The sequence below is a fragment of the Manis pentadactyla genome, chromosome 9 (genome assembly GCF_030020395.1).
Source record: "Manis pentadactyla isolate mManPen7 chromosome 9, mManPen7.hap1, whole genome shotgun sequence".
NCBI lineage: Eukaryota > Metazoa > Chordata > Mammalia > Pholidota > Manidae > Manis > Manis pentadactyla.
In genome coordinates, this window is record NC_080027.1 from 29,635,832 (window position 1) to 29,659,715 (window position 23,884).

General features: G+C 38.4%; 1 long non-coding RNA gene across 1 annotated transcript in view; it reads left to right on the forward strand.

Moving 5' to 3' along the window:
* Positions 1-12,595, forward strand: part of LOC118923331 (uncharacterized) — a 52,872-nt gene extending 40,277 nt beyond the window's left edge. The window contains exons 2-3 of the long non-coding RNA XR_005029178.2: positions 5,469-5,626; positions 11,976-12,595. This is a non-coding gene — a long non-coding RNA (uncharacterized LOC118923331). The remainder of the gene's footprint in view (positions 1-5,468; positions 5,627-11,975) is intronic.
* The last annotated feature ends 11,289 nt before the right edge of the window (positions 12,596-23,884 follow it).

Here is a 23,884-nt window from a genome sequence, read left to right on the forward strand (position 1 = left end):
GAACTTGAGAAAGTCCTCAATGATTTGAAATCTATGCAAAGAAAATGTGAGAAATTTTGTGCACTTGGCAGAGTGCTCTGAGTTGGGATGTCAGAATTTCTCATTCCATCATTACACTAAGACTGAAAGTTGGATTTTGTCACTGGGAGCAAACTCTTGCTCTCTTCTTGGAGAAACCAGTGGGGGAGAATTAGTCATAAAGATAATGAAAACTCAGGAGAATAACCCAAATGTAAAAGCTTAAGATTAGAGGAGTTGGGTATTGCATTTTAGTAAGATAAAAGTGCAGGTAGGCTACAATTCTGAAGACATCCTTACCTTGTTTGTGACTTTTCTTTATTAGGTAAGACTTGATCTTATGTAATGTTTTAGTCAGGCTTCTTCAGAGAAACAGAACCAATAATGTGTGTGTGTGTGTGTGTGTGTGTGTGTATACATTCTGCAGGGATGTCACGGTTTGAGTCTTATGGCTGGAAGCTGCTGTAGAGCCAGGAAGAACTGATCCCAGTTCTAAGGCTGTCAGGTCAAAAAAGCTGATGTTCTGGTTTGAGGGCAACTGGGCAGGAGAATTCTCTTACTCAGGGGAGGATTAGCCTTGAGTGCTAGTCAGGTCTTCCACTGATTGGGCAAGGCCTGCCCACACTATGGAGGGCAATCTGCATTCTCAGTCTACTGACTCAGAAATTAATCTCACCCCAAAACACCCTTAGAGACACTAAGAATAATGTTTGACTGAATATTGGGGCACCCTGTGGTCCAGTCAAATTGACACATAAACCCCACCATCACAGGGAGTGAGAGAGGTGCATAATCACATCTCCATCCAGGATGACGAGCTGGGCCCAGTTTGGACATAAGTAGGTAGAGAATCAGATCCTGTACCAGGCATAGCCAATGGATTCCAAAATGATGACACTTGAGATTTAGTTTAAGTTTTTCTTTTCTATGCCATATTTCCCATGTGTTATCTTCAAGACAATGTTATAGGTGGAATTGTGTTCTCTAAAAAAGATATGTTGCAGTCCTAACATATTTGTACCTCAGAATGTCACCTTATTTGGAGATAGGGTCTTTACAGAGGCAATCAAGTTAAGATGAGATCATTAGATGGGGCCCTAATCCAATATGATTGGTATCTTTATAAGAAGGGCAATGTGAACAGAGAGACATGCCTCAAGGGAAGACAATGCTAAAGACTCAGGGAGAATACAGCCACCTACAAGTCTAGGAGAAAGGCCTGAACCAGATCGTTTCCTCAGAGCTCTCAGGAAGAACAGCATTACTAACCTTAATGTCAGATTTCTAGTTTTCAGAACTTTCACACAATGCATGTTAGTTGTTGAAGCTACTCAGTTTGTGGTACTCTGTTATGGTAGCCCTAGGAAACTAATATACTTAGTAAAGTCTACTACATGTAATAGTCTGTGTTAACTATACTGGGAAGAATGAAGGAAGGAGTTGATGTCCATCTAGAGATGAAGCTCCAGGGGTAGGGGAACAGCAGCTTGGGGGAGAGGTCATGAGATATGGCAGAGGCAACTGGGGAAGAAGTCAGGAGTGGTGGGGAGTGGAGGGCAGAGTCTCAAATGAGCTATTGAAGATGATAGTACTTTGTACACAGAAAAATACTGTAAATAAGGGTGTATTTGTACTGTTAACAATCTCATCACCAAAAAAGCTTACTGACTACTTACTGGAAAAAGCACTGAGACAACTACTTCATAGTGATCATTCCTGTGTTTGATCATCTGAGAAGCATTAGTGGAGTTTATATTAACTTTTAAGATGTTAAAAATTAAAAGGCTTGTATTAACATTGATGTTGAAAAGTAAAGGGTATATATTAACTTTGACAATGTTAAAAATTAAAGAGATAATCTCTGACTACATTTGTATCAACAACTGAGGTACAAATATCTTGATAGGGGATGTATGGGAGCCACAGTGACTACAGCATCATATCTTGCAAACGCATCTCTTTGTCTGCTTGCTGTCACATGACAGCACGTTGCTTCCTGAGCTACCACTTCCACTGAAATGTTGCTCTAGGTATAGATAAGGAGCACCATAAGGTCACAAGAGTGGAAAAAGGAAGGCTGAATGGGAGGGAGGGAGGGAGGGAGGGAGGGAGGAAGGAAGGAAGGAAGGAAGGAAGGAAGGAAGGAAGGAAGGAAGGAAGGAAGGAAGGAAGGAAGGAAGGAAGGAAGGGAGGGAGGGAGGGAGGGAGGGAGGGAGGGAGGGAGGGAGGGAGGGAGGGAGGGAGGGAGGGAGGGAGGGAGAGAAATAAAGCCTTTTCTCACTAGAGCCAAATTCCAATCCATTTGAAATAATCAGACTTAGTTTCAGACAATACTAGATATTTCTAAAGTATATCTTTGGGATATATGACAAAAATTATGTTAAATTAATATGGTATAAGCATGTTATTTAACAGTCATCTGCAAAAATTAATGTTTCTTTAGTGTCCTCATTTCATGGATTGCTTCTAAAATCTTTGAAGCAGCATCTAATTTCAGAAAATGGAATAAAGATTCCTTGGAGGTCTAGGAACCAGGTAGAAGAAAAAAAAAATCCAATAATAGTATCTTGACATCTTTAATATAGATTAATACTAATATAACAACAGCTAGTCATTTATTCTAAGGATTTCCAATTTAAAGGCTTGCTATGATTAATTTTCCTTGCCTGCCTCCTTATTAATTATAATTGTGTGCATGGCTTGAATTATTCTAAATACCAGATGATTTCCCACATATCTAAGTTTGGAATCTCTCTCTTTTAATAGACAGAAATTACTCTCCCCTAGAAGAGTAATACAGTAACAATGTCCAGACAGTCAAAATGGATGCATTGTCCTTCTTCCTTATTGATGAATAACTACTGATGTTTCTAGACCCAGGTAGAGCCAGGAAAGAAAGTGATAAATGCATAATTGGCAATAGATTTCCTGGGGCAGGGGGGCAGGGGGTACATTGAGTGTCCTTCCACTTTAAGAATCTGTTAGTATATGTGCAAGAAAAGTACTTGCTGTGGTTTCCAAGGAAATTTGTGACATATTTTTCCTGGCCTGAGATAGTCCAAATATATAGGACATACTATCTCTATGTCTCTAAATATTCTGCAGAAGAATCTGATAGCCCCTGTACTTGGTCAAGTCATTTTTGTAAAGTAGGTCCTCAGTGAAATGAATAGCTGGGGCAATGACTTTGGAATTGTCTGAACTAGTTCTAATGTAAGAATGCCTCATCGAGGAAAATCTCAGGACTTTTGGGGGTGTTTGTTTCTGGTTCCATTTCAAAACATGACAGTTGTAGGTAGACTTAATATAAGTGGACATGATTATGCAGCCCTGTTCCACATCATTAGTGGGAGTAAATGCCTCTACCAGAATTCTGCCAACACTGTTTCTAGCCAGACATCCATTAGTAAACATTGAAGTCTTAAAATATTGGTCGGCTTCTGTGGCTGGCTTCTCTGCATAATGGAAACTAGGTCCAGATTTTTTAAAGTATCGACATGGGTAAGCATAGAAATGCTGTTTTGCAAGAGTTGTAGTTAGAAATTTGGGGCAGCAGAATAGAATTTTGGTAAAGGTCTGTTTAATTTCTTATTTTTTTAAATTTAAAGTGTTCTTAATTGAAAACATAGAAATATTTCTTGTTTTGTGATAATGCCAGTTAAGGGGGTAACTCCCCACTTCTAACTCTGCCTTGCTCAGGATTGACACTTTGCTTTCTTCATAGAAATCAACATCTTTCCCCTAAGAAGTGACTGATGGTTACCACAGGGAGGGGTTGGCGTAGGTGGGTGGAGAGGGTGAGGGGAATAAAGAGAAACAAAAATCTCAATCATAGTATAAGCTGGTCCCAGAGATGGAAGTGCAGCACGGAGAATATAGCCAGTGGCTCTGTAACATCTATGTTGACAGATAGTAATTGCACTGGTTGGGGTGAGGATTTAATAATATGTGTAACTGTTGAACCACAGTGTTGTATAGTCAAAACCAATATAAAATTGTGTATCAACTATACTTCAATAAAAAAAAGAAAAAACAAACATCTTTCTGCAATCTGAATAGTTGACTGTTCCAAGTGGGTATGTCTAACAAGTTGAAAAGATTTAGTTGCAAGGCACATTATAAATAATTGCAGTATTTTATGCATTCTTAAAAATAACAATCCTTTTAGTTAGTATGCACACTTCAATTTTAAAAACATGCCACTCTTTTGATCCACCTATGACATGGAAAGGAAGACAAAACTGCCATTTACAAGTGAGAAAAGAGAGATTAAGAACTTCATTAGGGTCACAAGTAAATAAGGCTGCTTTCAAGATGAGCCTGAAGGTCCAGGATAGTATTTTCTTAATATTCTTTACTGAAGGCTGAGAAACTGACAGGCAGGTGTGAGGGTTCCAAACTCTGTAACGTGCACCCAAGTCCTTTGACCACATCTGGCTCTGGGCTCCCCACACCTGCAAGGACCTTGTAGTGATAACTTGCCTAGAATGAAAGGTGTTTAACCTTAAAAGGTTTGCTTTCCATCTATAAGTAGTAAGAAACCGCAGTCTTATCATAAAGCCAATGTTCTAAGTTTTTGAGACTATTTCACAAACCAGAAGTTCTTGACATGGTTACAAAAATAAACTGTATTGCCCTCCCAAATGAGGAACAACAAATAAACATGGGTGGTAAGTTGCAGAGATCAGTTTAGGATTAATGAAGCACTTGGTAGGCGTTTGTAAGCAATAAGATATTGACCTTGCTGAGTCTCCTTCCTTAGAAGAACCCTGTAAACGTCCACATGTTCTTTTTTACAGTCATGACAACAGCCTTACTGAGAAATCTCTAGACAGGAATTACCATCCCATTTTGCCTATGGAACAACACGGGGTTTGGAGATCAGTGAACTGATCTAAGGTCATACATATAGTGAGTCATCAGGAGAGACTAACCCCAGAGCTAATTTATTCTCCGATGACTTGATTGTCACAAATAAGTGACTTGCTCAAGGTAATCAAAGGAAAATATTTGGAGAATGAGGACATTTATGGCATGATTATTAAATATGCAAGTGACAAAGACTGAATGGCTAGTCCTAGCTCTGCCCATAACTAGTTATGAGATTTGGACAAGTTACTTAACCAGACTGGGCCTCAATATTCTTCTTGGAGAAATGAAACAGCAGGAGTTTTTAAACTTTCTTCTTTTTTAATTAAAGTCTTAATGTTTTAAACAGTTATAGTTATCAAAGTACATAGTAATGTTATAAATTTAATTGATGAAAGCTGAGCTGTATACAATCCCACCTCCTTTTTGGCTCTCCCTACCACTTTCTGGATTCCCTGGACACAGTCTAAAAACCACAGTATTGGGTAATCTGAAAGCTCTTTCCTCTTCTAAAATTCCATGTGTTTTATGGATGGGAGCAACCAGCTTTCTAATTTGCTACCTGTTCACATCCTCTACAGCATCCTGTGGTATGAAAGAGCTGCAGACTTGGGATCAGAGCTGCTGGCTGTGGATCCCTGCTCACCCAACCAATTATCTGTATCACCTTAAGCAAGTTACTTCACCTCTCTAAGTTTCTGTTTCTCATCTATAAAATGAAGATAGTAACCTTTCTCAGGTAAGACTGCTTTGTAACTATAAAAGACTGAATAAATGTAGTGTCATTAGTAGTATCTTCGGTGCACAGTACCCTTCCATGGAGAGATGGCTTTATCCTCCACATGATGCAGAGTACCAACATGGGTTAGCTGCTCTTTGGCAAGCTGGTCTAGGAGCAGAGGTGGTGTCTGTTATAGTTGGGCTTCATCTCCTCTGTAAGCCAAAAGCCAAATCAGAAGAGAGGGTGTAAGTTACCAACATGGCAAATAATTAGGCACTATCATCAAGTTTAAAGAGAAGAATTATCCTCATAATCTGACCCTGATGGTAATGACCCAGCTATGTACCGCTCCACACAAGGCCATGATCCAGTGATAATTACTGTCATTCACTGAGTGCTTCATATGTGCTGCACATTGTTTTTACATGAGCTATCTCACTGAATCTTCACATGAACCCTCTGTAATGGTGTTACTCCTATTTTATAATGGGAATAACTGATAAAATGGAGGATTATTCCAACCTTTCTTAGAAAAGCTAAATAATTTGCTCAGATTCTTACTCTTGGCCAGTGGCAGAGCTTGAACTCTGAATTCGAAACTCTGAACTGCTCACCTCTGCCTCTCCCAATTGGAGGAAATGATTCTCCTCACTCAGCATGAGGGCCAAAAGCCTCCATTCCTCTTTATCTTCACAGTGCCTTAGTCAGCTCCATCCCTTCATTTTTATTATTATTATTTTAAAATTTCTTACCCCATTCTGAAGTGCTTCATTCATCTTCATAAAACTCGGAGGTAGAAAGCACCCATTAATCATTGATGTCCCCCCTTAATCCTGTTTGTCCTCTAGAGCATGTGCTTAGCTTGGGAGCTGGGGAACAGAGCCACATCTCTTCCCTGGGGAGTTAGTCCTGTAACGAATTCATCTCTTCCAGGAAGAGTTTCCTCTTGTGCTTGTCCTCCTCTTCAATTTTGCATTTGTTCAGTTCTTTCTCTCCGTGGGCACACGCTTCAGCTCTTCAGATCACATTGCCTGGGTCTGCCAGGCTCTCAGCAGTGAGTGTGCTGAGTTGCCTTTTCCCCTCACACTGTGGCTAGAGGAGCCTTCTGATTAGCACTTGGAAGATGCTTACCCCCTGTGGACAACAAGGTGAGCTGCTGGGGGATGCGGGGAAGGCAAGTGAGGAGAAGAGCAAAGAGCATGAGGCTTGGGATCTGCTTATTCAGCAAACCGTGGATCAGTTCGGCTTGGACATCTCTTCGGTGCCCCTCCACTGACATTAGAGGCATTGATATGCTAGGTAGGGTTCCATTAGGATGCTGTGCCAGCCCTAAGCTCAGTACCAGGAATGACAGAAACAAATGGGGAGCATCATCACGAGGAAGACAGGGTGGTGCAGTGGAAAACACATCTGCTTTGAGAGCTGGGTAATCTAGTTGGTCATTGCTCCACTTGTCACATGGCTAGGTGGCTTTGGCATTTAACACCCTGAGCTTCGGCTTACTCATTTGTAAAAAGGGAAAAAAATGCCTATCTAATAATTTCTACAACACTGGCCTGGCACACATAGGCACTTGAGAGCTCTTATTTTTCAAAGCCCTAATTCTAATTAACTTGCCATAACTACTTCCTCATAACTTTATATCCTATTTCAAGTGTCTAGGCAACTGTCCTTACTGCTTATTTGTCAATGTTCAGTGTGCTGCAAACCAGCATTCTTGTATTCTGGTTTCCCCTCCAGCATCAGCAATTTCACATAGTTCACCCATACCTAGAAAGCAGAACTCAGATATCCCCTATCAGACTGATGTTAAGTTACTTTGTAATTTCCGCTTTGGTGTAAATCTCACCATTGTCCTGCTGAAATGGATGTAGATAGTAATCTATTTGTCATCTTTGTTATAAGCTCTGTATGTTGACAATTTCTCATTTGTATCACGGAACCATTCTATGTTCATGAGTATTGGCAATAATATCTTAATATTGCAAACAGAAACCCAAAACAACATATTTCATTAAAACATTTTTTTCAAATGAATGAATGTGACCATTCTTAACTAACAGGAAACTACCTTTCTCTTAGGTGACTGAAATCCACTCATTTAACTGCAATGTGCAGTTTTCGGCTCAGACATCTATTTGAGATCCTGCAATGTGCAAAAGACTTTGTAGGAACTGGGATATACTGGTTGACAGGCAGACATAGGGTCATTGAAACAAATTCCCCCTCTCACAGAGCCTACATTGTAGTGAAAAACACAATCAACAAGTAAACACTTAAGTAAAGAAAATTAATTTGAGATAATGATGATGTAATGAAAAACACAAACCAAAATGATATAATAGTGACTAGAGAGGCTATTTTATTTGTTTACCTATCTACTTATTGTTAATCAAATAAGTAATAAATCAAAGTAATAAATGTACATAGTTTTTAAAAAATCAGATTTCCCCCTAATCGAATGAATATGGAAAGAAGAAGTGGGAAGGCTTTTCTGAGGAGCTGATAATTGAGAGCAATGAATTATGAGAAGAAGACAGCTATAAAAAGATCTGGGGAAAAGCATATCAGACAGAGGGAACAGCACTCTCAAGGTGCTGAGTGCAAAGGAGAGTGGTGTACAGGTTCACAGGACAGAAGAAAAAGGCAAGGTGGTTGGGGTGAACTGAACAAATGATAAGAGGTAGGAGGTAAGATTGTACAGACGGGCAGAAGCCAGGTCATATAAGATCTTATGGGATATAGTAAAAACTATAGGCTCTGATCTAGTTACAGTGGGATGCCATGAATGGGGTTAGATTAAGTATGGAAGAGATATGGACAGATTTATGTTTCTAAAAGGTGATTCTATCTTCTGGCTACAACAGGGAGCATAGAGGAGCAACAGTGAAAACAGGAGGATTTTATTGTAGTCTGGATGAATGATGATGGTGGCTTGAAGCAGGAAAATAAAAGTAATGATGGTGAAATTTGGGATTTATTTCAGAAGAATTTATTCAGAATTTCCAGAATCCATTGTTGAGTTGGATTTTGGGAGTGAAGTAAATTAGAAATAAGAATGAGTCCTAGTTTGGACCTGGAACTCTTGAGCATATATGGTGGTGCCATTTACTGACACAGGAAAGATGGGAGGTAAAACACGTGTGAGGGATTTGATTTGGATATGTTAAGTATGATTGACATATGAGCCAATCATATGGAGATGTCTAAAAGGCCAGTTTTCTTGGCTCTCAAGGGATGCTTCCACCTCCCTTCTTGCAATGCATTATGAACTGATTGGCTAGATGGCAGATCTGCAAGAGAAAGAAGACACCCAGGCCAGTCCCAGATGCTTTTGTAATCAGTTTGCAGTTTTTCCTAAGAGATGATTCAGTGGCTCTAGGGACCATGGTGGGTATTCCCTGGATACCTATTTACATTCTAAGATATGCCTGAATAGCTGTGGCTGATAAAAGAAGTAGTTTCCCAGAACAGAGTTACATTTGGCCAAAATATATTTCCAACTACATTTTCCACTTGGCATGTAGATAGATTATGGCATGGCATGAAGAAATAACACAAACCAGTTGGAAAATGTTTCTTAGACATAGACATACTTAAGAGAAAGGGTTTTATTTTTCTTCCCCTTCAGAGGATCTCAAAGAACAATGGCTTTAGCCCCTGATCTCAGGCATGCAAGGTACTGAGGAAGCAAACACCTAGAAGAATCACACCACTTTTTGAGTTTTCTGCCTTTGAGAACTGGGCTTTTCCTTCAACTTTCTTAACTTTATACATTCCGGTCTTCAAAACCTATTTCAGCAAAAAATGAAGTGTAAATGAAGTAAATTCAATATAGACAAAACATTAAAATGAGTTATAATCACTAGGCTACTTCCTCATATGCAAATTGCACTTTGAAAGTAAAAACATCAACCTACACCGGTGCCCTCTGCCCTAGTGTTTTAAACATCACCCGGGAGATATTATTTTGCTCTTCTAACATGAAGTTCTCAGTTTAATTTCTGGCCTGTCCCATCTACATAAAAAGGATTGGAATTAACATGGTTCTGATGTTGCTTTATAGCCAGGCCATTTCAGCCTACCAGACATGTTTATAATGTCCTTCTCATCATACAAACTCAGTGGTTGATGGGTTTGCCACCTTTTTGAAAGCTCCCATGAGCTGATTTCATTACTAAACTGTGGTCTTCCCTAAATTATAATTCCCACAACCCCTGCCACTCCACCCCCACACACTGGTCGATTTCCAAGACCACCTTCCCTAACTGTAAAACAAAAATAGTATGACACATTGATACAAAGAAACCAAGAAGTAGAATTTTTTGAAAGCCAAGCAAGCAGCCATATCCTACAAGGAAGCTGAGAAATAGTCACCACTGTCTACACTCAGCCCAATACCACAAACTAAAAGGAGGGAGGGCAGTGATTTCAATAACAACTTGCTGACATATTCCACTCTTTCTTGCCATGGGTTGTCTGTCCCATTTCTGCACCAGAGGCCTGAAGGTTTTGTTTGCTGGGCCTTTCAAGGTAACATTAGACCTTGTGTTCTGCACAGAAACTAGCTCAACTCAGCTTGTGTTCTCTGAAAAAGTCAGCTCAACTCAGGCCAATTATTTCTTGCATTTGTACAAGATAACCTGATTCTTATAACTAGGCTTGCTTATCAAGAAACTTTAGGGACTCTCCCTTCTCAGCATCATAAATACAGAACAAAAGTTGGGGGTACAGACTGTGCATTACTTTTGTCTTAGTTCCTTCAGTCAAAATTAGGAGTTGTTCCCACCAGAAAAGAATGTTCTCCTCATAGCTTAAATTGCCAACTTTATATAAATAAAACAGCAGATCCCCTCATGTATTGTGACCTATTTAATCTTTCCACTACTTCCTCAACTGAAGGGGGCTCTATACTTCCTAACAAATAACATCTCCCTCAACACTAATAATGAAATCAACTTTAATCCTCTACCTGTTTTACAACCACCGTCTGCCTTTGGTCTTCCCCTGGAACTTCTCCATAATTCTTTTTTTAAATAATTTTACTTTTCAACTGGAGAATTTTAAGGTGGACTTAACTTGTCACTTACTATGTATATTCAATAATCTCTTAAAAGGCTGAAGTGCATTTACTGGAATTCTGTTTCCTTCTTTTCCTTCTCTGTCTTTTTTTCTCTTATGAGTTGCAAGATCTGGCAAAATGCTGAAGGAAATACAGCCTGATTGGGCATAGTCTGTGGATCCGAGTAGACCTAGCTTTGTGATCTTGGTCTAGTTACTCAACTTTTCTTCAACTTTTCTGTTGGTATGGTTATTCCACCTCTCAGAGTTTGATTCCTCTCTATTTTATGGAATGTTGTGCAGTTCAAAAGAAATATGGAAAGCCTTGAGCCCAGTACCTGACAGATGGATTATACAAGTAAAGTTTGTATGGTCCAAGTTCCTATGGGGTCTGGGAGGTGGATACTAGTTCACAGAAACTACTATTTCCCAAATTCCCCTGATAATAAGAATTTTTTATCATATTGGTTAAAAATATAATTTCTCTGGTCTCATCCCAGACTTGATGAATCAGAAATTCCAAGTCTTAGGGGCTTAGGAATTATATTTTTAGCAAACATTTCTTGTGATTCATATGATCAGAGAAGTTATGGAAACACTGATAAAGACTACCAGTGTTTGTTATGTTCCTTAATTACAAGCAAAATTTGAAGCAAAAGAACATTTTCTTAATAATTTGTTTTTTTAATGTGTGGAGTTCCATTATGCTCCTAGTGAAATTACAGTTGAGTATTTTAACTGAAATTTACACCAAATATTTAAACTTTTAGTCCATCTGTCTTTTTCTCTGTAGGTTCCATAAAACAGTGGAACTTCATTCTCTTTAGTGACTAAAAATGATACTGCTTTTGGCTTTAACTTATTTAGTACCAGCAGAACAAGAGCCAAGAATATTGTAAAGCACTCTGGTAATGCACAGCACTACAAAAATGTTTATTATAATAATTATTAACTGTTATAATTATAATAATAATGGTCTACACCTACAAGACATGACTTGTGAGTTAACCAGCTAGCTGCATTTTAATATGCTTTTAGCAAATCTTTCTAAGCTTCTTCATAGAGACAAAGCTTGAAATATCATGCATAAAAACAGCACAAATGTCTCTTCTTTCATGAACCCAAACCACTTTTTATGCTTTTCTTTTTTTAGATCAGCCTCTAGCTGAATGCAAATTTCAGATATGTTCGTAATGTGTTTAGATACTTTTGTATTTTTAAGTATTTGGCATCTAGATATACATTTAATACTTCATTCAAGGTGACACTGTGGATGGTGATTATTCTGTCCTGTGTTCTGTGACAGGGACCCAGAGGAGTGAGAAAACGAGGAAAGGGTGGGAGAAGAGTTGAATACATCAATGTAACATCAGCAGCTCTTTCCGAATGAATGACTACCCAACAAGGACAATTTCGTGAGGTTCTACTAGGAGCCAGCAACAATCCGGATTCCTGAACGTAACTATTAACTGCTCTGTTGGTTCACTGTTCTCAGTTTTGCCTTTGAGTCCTTGATCAGCTAGAGGCATGGCAATTGTTGGTGACTGGTAGACACTTTTCTGTTAAAAAGAGCCAGGCTGTCTTGGTTACTCTGGGCCATGGCTACCACACATTGATTGATGTTCTATTTCAAAACTGCCTATAAGTCTTCTATTTTATTTCTATGCCTATCTTACATCAATACAACACAAAAAGTGCTGATGGCTTATTTGCTGTCATCCACTGGAGTTAGTTTAAAATAAACACACTTTAGGGCTGTTAAACTAGACACTAGACACTATCTAGAATTAGATTATACCATCACAAATTTGTTTTTAAGTGACTTTCACAAGATTCTTTAGTTGTTTCCTGTTAAATTATCATTTTTCTTTAGCTAGTACCTGTCTACATTTTTTTCCTATAACATAATGCCTAGGATAAAACTATATATGTAGAGGGCACTCAAACGTTGGTTAGAATGAATAAATATAAATAAACATATTATTTTATTAACTGCACTGTGGTGTCTTGTTGGTGACCATTTCTTTTTATTTGATATTCATAAGTGACATTGATGAAGATCTCTATAACTTTAAAAAATTTGACATGGAGTGTTCTGAAAAGTCTAAAATTACCAGTCATGTGAAAATCTGAATATGGTCACTAACAATGAATAATTATACTCCCAGTGGGCTGGATTAGGGCATTTTTTTCCACATTCCAGGAAAAGTAAAATCCACAGAAAGTATACATAAGAGCTGGAAATAAAGGAGTCTGGTTACTTTTTTTTAACGTAGATTCTATATAACTGTCATGCCATCTTTATATTTTTCTTGGAATTGTTCTTTCTTTTTCATTGTTTACATTTTGGTGTGCAGCCTTCCAAACATGCTTTTATGCATCTATACAATTTTTTTTCCATAAAAATATGAGTTTACACTTATGCTCTATTAATTGACTCTACACATAATATCTCTTGTTATAAAGATACTAATTTTTGATGGAATGAATGGCTGATGAGGGCAAGGGGTGGAGATGGAAGGATATGTCTACAGGTAGACAACATCATACCTGGATCCTGGAATCATGCTTCAGTTTCAGAAATATCTCTGCTTTCCACTTGGATTTAAATCAGTTCTGGGGTATAGATCATATCCTTTCTACTACCATTTCTCAGGACTTTAGAATACTTCATAATTATCTGAGAAACTTGTTTGAAAAATGTAGAAATCCCCCAGCCTAACTCTCAGGGATCCAAGTTTAATATGCAACCAGGCATTTGTCAGTTCCGACTAACCCACATTTAACTCCACCTCTCATTATCATCCTAATTTCCCTTTAGAGGAATCTCCCTTTGTCTGTACAGTCTTAGGAAGTGTCACCTGCACCTGGGTCTTAGGCTCTATCATTCAGAGGCTTTTTCTCAGAACTTTCAGTCTAGAGCAGCTATGCAATGACAAAGTTAAAACTGGGGATAGTTACAGTATTATCATGCAGATCACATCATTCCTGCAATGTGATTTTTGTTTTGGTTCCTCTAAAGCTTCCTTGGTCCAATCTCTGGTCAGTTCTGGGAGCCCCTGATATCCTTGCCATCAGCTCCTTCTTTGTTTAAGGAAGCCAAAGCATGTATCTGTTGCTTGCAATGAGGAACTATAACCAAAATAGAAGATTTATGCCAGTGGGGTCTAGGAACTTAAATTTTTTGCAAGTTCTCCATGTGATTCTAATGCAAGTGCGTCCTCAAACTACACTTTGAGAAATACTTTCTATGCTTTTAGTATTCTATATAACTCCTGGCTGGATGGTATTCACATAGAGGGCACTCAATAAATGCTTGCTAGATGAATGGATAAATGGCTGGATAGATGATGGGTTCCTTTGTAAAGCAGCCTGACTATAGGTCAACTAATGCTAGATTTTTATCAAATAAATATAGGGATATGTTGATGTTCCCTAAAGTTTTATTGTTAGACATATGTGCTTGCTTTACTTCATTATCATTGAAAACCACAATGAAATTTAGAAAAAACACAACAGGCAGGAATTGATAAGAAAGAATGCATGTTAGAATCCTACCAGTAATAAAGAAATAATATTTTATAGGTGTGGCCCTAGGTTGATGTTTGGTTTTTGTTTTTCTTTCTGGATGATGGTGTAGATCTTTGAAATCTTGTGTATTTTTTCATTATTTGGTATAGTAAAGAAAAATAAGCCCATGAAGATAGCAGATTCAAATCTCCTTTTTTGCTTAAGTAGGTTGAAAAGTATGCCAGTAGCTAATGGAATTTTTCATGACTTTGACTTTGACAGCAACTTCTTCAAAAGTTGGAGCAAAGGCCATTGCTATGCTTAGTTTTCTTTGTAGATTTCCTCATGATTTTTTCATGCATGATTTCCTCAGCATTCTAAGAAGTCCTTATAAGTATTAATGAAAAATCTTCGTAAGAATTTTCTTTCATGTAGCATAGAGCCCTCTTTATTACCCATAGGTCCTCAAGAAATGTAAGTACCTATGTTCCCCAAATCTAGCCTTAGTTGACATTAATACCTCTTTAGATCAGTGTGGCCATAGCTCCCCACTACTAATTTGTCAAGCCTTTTAGTTCGAGAGGCAGTGTGAAGTGATGGGAGAGGCACTGGCTGAAGAACTTGAACACAGAGTTTCAGTCCTGGTTCTGTAACAAACTAACTGTAATTATAGATTTTTTTTTTTTTTCTCTCACTACTTGGACAGGAATCCTGTTTTATTTGCCTTCCTATCCTTACCACCTGGCATAGGTTTGCTTAGTGAAGCTTGAATGAAACTAACCCTGAGCAGCTCACAGTCTTTTTGGATTTTATATTCATCATTTGTAAAATAGACTGGTTGTTCTCTAACATAATTTCCAGGTCTGACATTCTGTGATTATATGATCTGTGTATCCGGAAGCCAGCTTCCCTAAGCAATCTTTCTGGTTTGGGGTATTGAGAAATGGCATTACATTACTTGCTTTGTTGTAAGTGACTTTTTCATCTCTGAGTCATTCTTACTGAAAACAGTTTCAAAGAGCCTCCAGTATCGCTCTGTATATTTAGTGGAGAGCAACTTGGAGAATTGCCCATTCAGTATTTACTTTTGTAGTTTCTGGTAGAATTCTCTGCTTCATGAGCACTGCTGAGGTATATCAGGTATCTTCTTACAGACATCTTCCATCACGAAGAGTTTGGTACTTATCTGATTAGACTAACTTGGCTACATTTCAGCAAATTTGTTGGTCAGCTCACAAGACTTCAATGTCAGGGCATCTATCCATTCATAACATACTACAGCTTTCTTTATGCTTTTTTAATAGAGTTTTCTTGAGGAATCAAAGAAATATAAGGGGTGGAACCATAATATCAACATTGTAGAAGGTGAGAGTGGGGAGGATCTGATGTTTGTTGTGTAGGACCTCAATAACTGCCTAAGTGGGATATAGCATGGCAAAATGTCTAATTAAGCAGGACTTTGAGTTTCCTCATTCCAGCTTCAACCATTTCAACTAAGAGCAACCTACTTTTGTCTGTTTTACATGATAAACTTCTGAATACATTTACTTAAAAATTTTTCCTGCTGTTCAACACAATTTTGACCTTTCAATCTAGTCCAAGTCATCATTTACAGATAGTGAGGTTCAAGAGGGTAAGGAATTTGCCCTTGAGGAAGGTCAGTGAAAGATCTAGACTAGCTCTGAACAGATTTTCAGGAAACAAAATGTCACAAGTAGATCTTAAAGCCCAGGTGGAAAAACCTCCAGTAAGAGAATGCTTAACTCTTGTAGTTTACAAAGCACTAATACATACATAGAATTTGATCTTCACAACAGACTTGTGAGGCAAGCAGCGCAGGTATTATTAGCCCCAGTTTACAGATGAGGAAACTGATTAGGTCAAGCGGCATGCGCAAGGCATTAATAAGCATTAGAGCCTGGCCTAAATCTTCTGACTTTGAACCTAGTGCTTTTTGTATTACACCACACTGCAGGCTAAGGAAAGACACATGACAAATAAATGTGTCAACATATCTTAGAGACACAAGTCAATAGAGGGTAGAGGACTCATACACATTCTGGTGCCCAAGGATATTGGCAATTGTGTGCATTTCCCCAGTCATCCTATGTGGCCATTGCTCACAGTCTGAATCATGCCCATTGTTCCCATTGGAGGAACATTTGAGCATACTTTTCCATGTGCTATTTTAGCAACATCAATTTGCTAATTACGAAGACAAAATTATCTTATTATATCATAAAGAAACCTGCCTTTTGGCTTTGTCAGGCTTTTGTTACTGCTGGTTGAAAATCTTTTGGTATTCCTTATAAGAATTCCCTTGGCCAAAATGTTTAATGGCACTTAGGTAAGTTTTCTTCTGTGTTAAAGTCTAATTTTTTCTTTCATTTTCTTTTTTCCTCCCATCCTCTTCTCTTATCTGCTGCACTAATACATATTCACTATTGAAAATGTAAAATATCTTTTCAAGGGTTAAAGGAAAACTTAAAAAGAAATGAATTTATAATCTTACAACATAGGATTCAACATAAAATAAATTGAAACATTTTAGAGATTAGTTTATAAAAATAAGGGCACATTTGAAGGGAAAAAACCTAGTTTTTATGTTACTTCTTAATCTAATGTGTAAACCGGTGTGAAGTTTGAAATTAAAAGTCACATTCGGCTAATTTACCTTTCTCAATATTCTAGGAAAAGGTTCTAGGGCCCTCGAAGGTATAAAATTAATGAACTGTGTAAAGTTCAGGGAAATCATTTAAACTAATTTCTTAGAACAAAACCCAGAATATTTAATTAGGCCATCTTGGAAGAATATAAGCTCATTATTTGAGAAATTGCTAGTGTATTCATAAGCTAGGGTTAATTAACAAGTTCCCTTTTCCTGAAGAAATTGTTTAGGGATTTTTGGCTCCTGGAAATAGGATAATCTTTAGGGTGGGGTGTAGAAAAAGAAAATGATCATGGAGATCATTCTTTCTACTTTGTGCAAGAGAGAACAATGTATGAGGACTTTAATTGATCCTTCTGTTTCTTGACCCAGAGTAGGTACAGATGAGAAAGATGGAAAGGTGCAAACAACAGTGGCTTGAAAGAGATAAAAATTCATTTCTCTCTTACATAAATGAAGTCTTATTAAGCTGGAAAGTGAATGTTTAAGGACACATTGTACCAATGCTGAGCACCAGATCTCAAGGGCCAGAGGTACCCATGTGCTATTTAATCCATTTATTTTTTGTGTTTGTGATATGTGGGACCTTCTAAAACACAGGGCCTAAAGCACAGCCACCTTGCCTAGGTGCAGGGCTGGTTGTACCACTCCACCAAAAGTCAATTTTTAGAAAGTTCTTTCTAGTCCCATATGTGATTCACAGACTTAAAAAGTAGGTTGTTTGCAGTGATATAGTAGTGAGAATACAGACTGGAGACAACATGCTTGGGTTCACATCCAAACTTAGCTACTTACTTGTATAGTCTTGGACAAGTTACTTAACCTTTCTATTCTTCATTTTCCTCATCTATAAAATGGGATAATAATGATACTAACCCAAAGGATGGTTGTAATGCTTAAAAACATCCAACTCCTTGGGTAAAGTGCTGAGGACAGTGTATGGATTATAACTATACACACACACACACACACACACACACACACACACACACACACATGTATATATCAAGATAGTCACATATATGTATAATTATATATAACAAGACAGTTATGTATATGTAATTATTTTATGTGCACCCTCCAAAGCATTGTGAAGAACCCATTAAACACTCACTTTCCTGCTTAACAGGTCCTGGGGAAATGCTTTTTTTCATCTCTTGTCCTATGTCCTTGAATGAAAAGGCAGTTGTGTCTAAATGCTGTGAAGTTTTGTGGATTGTATCACAACCAAGTTTAGAGATGAGCATAAGAAGTCTGCATGGATTTGAAAAGCAGAAGCACCTAGATGGAATAAAAGACTAACTTTTCATATCCTTCCACTTAGCATGAATGCAAGGATTTTTACATAGTGCAGTATCATTTTCCAGTGCACCAAACATCCATTTTCTCATTTTCTTCACATTTTAATGTGTGTTTCCAGAAGTACTCATGAACTAGTATATTATTTGCAACAACTGAACAAGATTGCTGAAGGACATTTTGCAATATAAAACAATTCATGCTTTAAATGTATGTATAAGCAGGCTAGACATAACATACATGAGGCATGGTATCAGTCCCCACATTGGCTTCTGGATCAATGCAAGACCCAAGAATAGTTTTATTTGTGTTACTATATTTAAATAGACGCAAATACATTTTCAAAAATGTTTTCCAGTAGTGCTATAGAAGTTCCTAGTGTTAGCTAGTCCTTCTTTTTTTAATCAATGAGGGCACTATGATGTGTGTGTGAATGTCATTAAATAGCATTATTTTCCTCTACCTGACTTTGGAATCAGCTGAGAGACAGAAATAGGAGTCAGATAACTGGAGCAGCTCTATTAGTGGTAAAAAGCTAAATTGGAAGATATGGTTTAATATGTGGTCACAATTTACCCCAGAATTGAATAGACCTTCTCCTGTAGACATGGGTCCACTGGATATGCCAGGCTTCCCTAGGCAGGTGTAGGCCCCTTACCACTTATCAGAGAGCAGAGCAGACACAGATCTCTGCAAGCAGGCAGATCCCTCCGTGTGAAGGGTCTGCACAGGGCTAGAGCTAGGGTGGAGTGGATGAGGCATCTGCGGTGCAAGGGTCTAGAGGGTCCTCATTCTCAGGTCCATGAACATGTCTGCCTCATGTCCTCGAGAGAGACCCATGACTCTCATGGCCTTCTTAAATTTTTATGCTCCGGGTATCTCACTGGCCTCATACTAGTCCCAGCCCTGATTAAGTACATCCATTTTTTAAATTTTGGTATCATTAGTATACAATTACATGAACAGCATTGTGGTTACTAGATTCCCCCCATTATCAAGTCCCCACCACATACCCTATTACAGTCACTGTCCATCAGCATAGTAAGATGCTATAGAATCATTACTTGTCTTCTCTGTATATAGTGCCTTTCCTGTGCCTTCCCCCCAACATTATGTGTTCTAATCGTACTGCCCCCATTTTTCCCCTTATCCCTCCCTTCCCACCCATCCTCCCCAGTCCCTTTCCTTTGGTAACTATTAGTCCATTCGTGGGTTCTGTGAGTCTGCTGCTGTTCTGTTCCTTCAGTTTTTTCTTTGTTCTTATACTCCACATATGAGTGAAATCATCTGATACTTGTCTTTCTCCGCCTGGCTTATTTCACTGAGCATAATACCCTCTAGCTCCATCCATGTTGTTGCAAATGGTAGGATTTGTTTTCTTCTTATGGCTGAATAATATTCCATTGTGTATATGTACCACATCTTCTTTATCCATTTATCTACTGATGGACACTAGGTTGCTTCCATTTCTTGGCTATTGTAAAAAGTGCTGCGATAAGCATAGGGGTGCATATATCTTTTTGAAATTGGGCTCCTGCATTCTTAGGGTAAATTCCTAGGAGTGGAATTCCTGGTCAAATGGTATTTCTATTTTGAGTTTTTTGAGGAACCTCCATACTGCTTTCCACAATGGTTGAACTAATTTACATTCCCACCAGCAGTGTAGCAGGGTTCCCCTTTCTCCACATCCTCACCAGCATTTGTTGTTGTTTGTCTTTTGGATGTTGGCCATCCTAACTGGTGTGAGGTGATCAGCACATCCATTTATTTTTCCTGAATTCACCATCAGGCAAATCCCTCCATTTCCCCTAGGGAGAATGGGAGTGGAGGCAAAGAAGGGCCATGGGTGTCACTCTCATGGATGCCTCTGCATATGGAAAGAGGTTCAGGGAATGGTTCCTTCCCCTTAAAATGAATCATAGAAGTGAAGCTTCTTGCCAGACCATGCAATCAGTGTAGTCTAGACCCCAGGACTCCTGATTCCTATTCATAACAAAGACAACATGATGCACCTTTGAGTAATTAAATGCATTCACTAGAGCACTCAATGAACCAGGTGTTTTATTATTGCTATTATCATATTAGTATAATTTTGCCTTCATTATCTATAGGCTACTCAAACACATTATATATTAAATTATATATAAGCTCATATAACATGTAGTAGGTTGAATGGTGGTCCCCCAAAAGATATGTCCACATCCTGGAACCTATGAATGTGACTATTTGGGAGAAAGGTCTTTGCAGATGTGATTACATTAAAGATCTGGACATGAAATCATACTTCGTTTTCTGGGTAGGCTCTAAATCCAAGATAAATCTCTCTTACAAGAGACACACAAAGGAAGACACATGGAAAAGAGGAGAAGGCCCTGTGAAAATAGAGAGAATGGAGTGATGCAGCCACATGCCAAGGAACACACGGAGCCATCAGCAACTGGCAGAGGCAAGGAAGGACTCTCCTCAAGAGCCTTCAGAGGGACAGCAGCCTTGCCAACACCTTGATTTCAGACTTCTGGTCCCCAGACCTGTGAGAAAATAAATTCTTATTGTTTTAAGCCACCAAATTACTAGTAATTTGTTATAGCACCTCTAGGAAACTAATATGCAGGGCATATATATATTTTTAAAGCTCTGTATTAGTTGTCTATTATTCCAAAACTTAGCAGCTTGAGAGAACATCTCACAGTTTCTGTGGGTCAGGAATTTAGGGACAGCTCAGCTGGGTAGTTCTGGCTCAGGGTCTGTCCTGAGGTTGCAATCAAGATGTTGGTCAGGGCTTCTGAAGGCCTGGCTGGGGTACAAGAGGATACGCTTCCAAGATGACCCACTCACAAGGCTGGCAAGTTAATGCGGGCTGGTGGCAGGAGGCCCGAGTTCTTCGCCACGTGGACTTCTCCCTTGGACTGTGTAAGTGTTCTCATACTGTGGTCTGCCGTGGGTGAGTGAGCTGAGAGAGCAAAGTAGAAGCTGCAATATTTTTTATGATCTAGCCTGAGAAGCCAAACACCATCATTTCCTCAGTGCTCTGTTGATTACACAGGTTATTCCTATTCATTGCGAGAGTTGATTATAAAGGGTGTGAATACCAAGAGGTGAGGCTCACTTAAGCTCATCTTGGAGGTGACTAGCACAAGTCCCGGATTTTTCAGGGTATTTATGAGGCCAGAAGAGTCTCTACACAGTCACCGCACTGCCTGTATTTGTAGCCACGAGCCAGACTTCACAGAATACTGTTTGGTGTGATGAGTTGTTATTACAAGTTATCCAAATATTCAAATCTGTTTACTTTCATATTTTAGGTTAAACCTAGTATGAAATTTGCTAGTTTTGTGGGCAAATAATTATCCAGTACCAGCAATTCCATGTTTTCAACTTATCCACTTCTAAAAGTGGGACTATAAGCTAAGACACCTTGGATCAGTTTTTAAGAAATCATAAATATGATTTATGATTTCAACCCATTAGTTAACTATAAATTTAAATGAACTAGAACAAACTATTCTTCAATCATAATGGTTATTTGAAATGTTACCGTATCTTTGATGTCCCTATAAAGTTTTCAGTCCATGAGCCAGAGGATCTGTGAAGGCAATGTATCAGCATGATCTTATGAAAGTAATTTAACATCCCTGGGACCAATTTTCCTCATCCATAAATGAAGGAATTTGACTAGATGACATCTAAGCAGACTTTCTGAGCAAATATTTTTAACATGTTTTCATATGCTGTGTGTGAGCCACTACCAATTCCTTTCATGAACTCATGGTAAGAAGAATTGCATATTTGAGTTGTAGGAAAAGGTCTTTAACTAAATATGTTTATTAACATATACTACTTAAGCCCAAGTCCCTGATGTTTTTAGTAATCCAGAGAGCCTTCCTCTGTTGTTCTCTAGAAAGCATACACTCTGCCCTTCAGTAAATCCATTTTCTTAATTTGACTTGCTATATTTGACAACATTTTGGGGGTTCACATATTTTTTTCTTGTGCCAAGTACTGAATTTTTCATTTCCCACAGAATCAGGACGAACTGTACATCCCTGCTGTGTCCAGGGCAGATCTGGCTAAATGTCAACTATGTTAATTGGTATAGAGAAAACAGCAGCCCTATTTTTATCTGATTAAAAATGCCCACAAACATTCTGCTCTAAAGTAAAGCTTGTCAGTACATGCAGTGATTTAATTATAATATAAAGTTTGGCAGCTGTGTTCCTCCTGCCTGCATTTTACTGTAGCATACAGATAAATGCTGCTGTTTTCTGTAATCTTCCTGTATTTAAAATTTTAATCCTATTTTTTGAGGCTTAAAATTTGGGACTCAAAACTTTCTCTGGACTTCCAAATGGAATAAAATATCTTTGCTTTAAAATGATATTTTTAAACAAAAGATTCACAGAACAATCTATAGATCTTTATTTAAAGGGTGGTTTGAAATAGTTTATTCTACTTTTAAAAAAGTCTCCATGTTAAAAATTGCCCCAGGATGAGCAGATTATGTAATGTAATTGCTTCAGTTAATTGGAGTGTGGGAGGTGTGGGTGTAAAAGAATAAAAGGTAATGAACTTTGATAAATTTATATGAGCAATAACAATGTACCAGGGAAAACTTTATCAGAGAGTGACTGTATCTTCTGTGCTCTTTCAAAATTGTATGCTGCCTCTTTAATGTTGTAATTCCCCAGGATTCTGTCCCCGCCCTGGAGCTCATTCTGAGGTTAACTTCATATACTCCACAATTTCACCAACTACCTGTACACTCATAATGTTTGGGTCCAAATCTCCAGTTTACTGGAAAGCCATTTTAATATCTTTGGTATACTGGATGGCTCCATCTGGGTGTTTTATGAGCACCTCAAAATTAATAAGTTCAGTCTTCAGGTTTCTGGTCCTGCATATAAGGACTTTAGAAGTCACCACTTTCTCATAACAATATGTAAAAAGCTGAACAAATTGAAAAATCAACACTGCTTAAATCTGTCAGAGAAGTGAGGTCACAGGACAAACTGTCCCCCAAATTGGAGACAAACAGGTGAACACAGAGTCACAACTTACTGTAGAAATCTCCAGGGAAACCAGTGTAAGGGTAGGGAAACCTAAACTGTACCTGACAAATTACTGGAGGCTCAGTGTGTATAGGCATTGGGGTGGGGTCAGGTCCCCACACTTTTGAGAGTTTTACCTATAGGAGCTCTACCAGGCCCTCAAAGTTTATACCAGAGAAAATTCCCCTGGAGTTTTCAGCAGAGGGAGGGGGAAAGGAACCATTTTGAAATATGCCAGAGATTCTGATCTTCTTAATAAGGTCTACCCTCAGAAGAAACTATTTTACCAGAGTCGAACCTGCTGGGGGTTTCTCAGAGCCTAACTTACCTGGGGGAAGTAAAATATACAACTTCAGCCCTCTCTGGTCAAACTGTCTCACCTAAGGTGGGGAGAAAAACTGAGAAGCACTGGTAAATGTGCGATCTATGGGCATGGGCTCACCACAAGGCTGAGACCCAAATATAGGACTGTAGAATGCTTCTCCTCTGCCTAATACCAAACTAAAGGCCTGTTGACTGGAGTTCCATTTTCTTCGTACACCATATCTGGATTTCAACAAAAAAATTACAGGGACTACTATAAGCCAAAACAATTTGAAGAGACTAAACAATCATCAGACCAGAGCCAGATATGGCAGGGATGCTGAAATTATCAGACTAGGAATTTAATTATGGTTAATATGTTATGGTTAA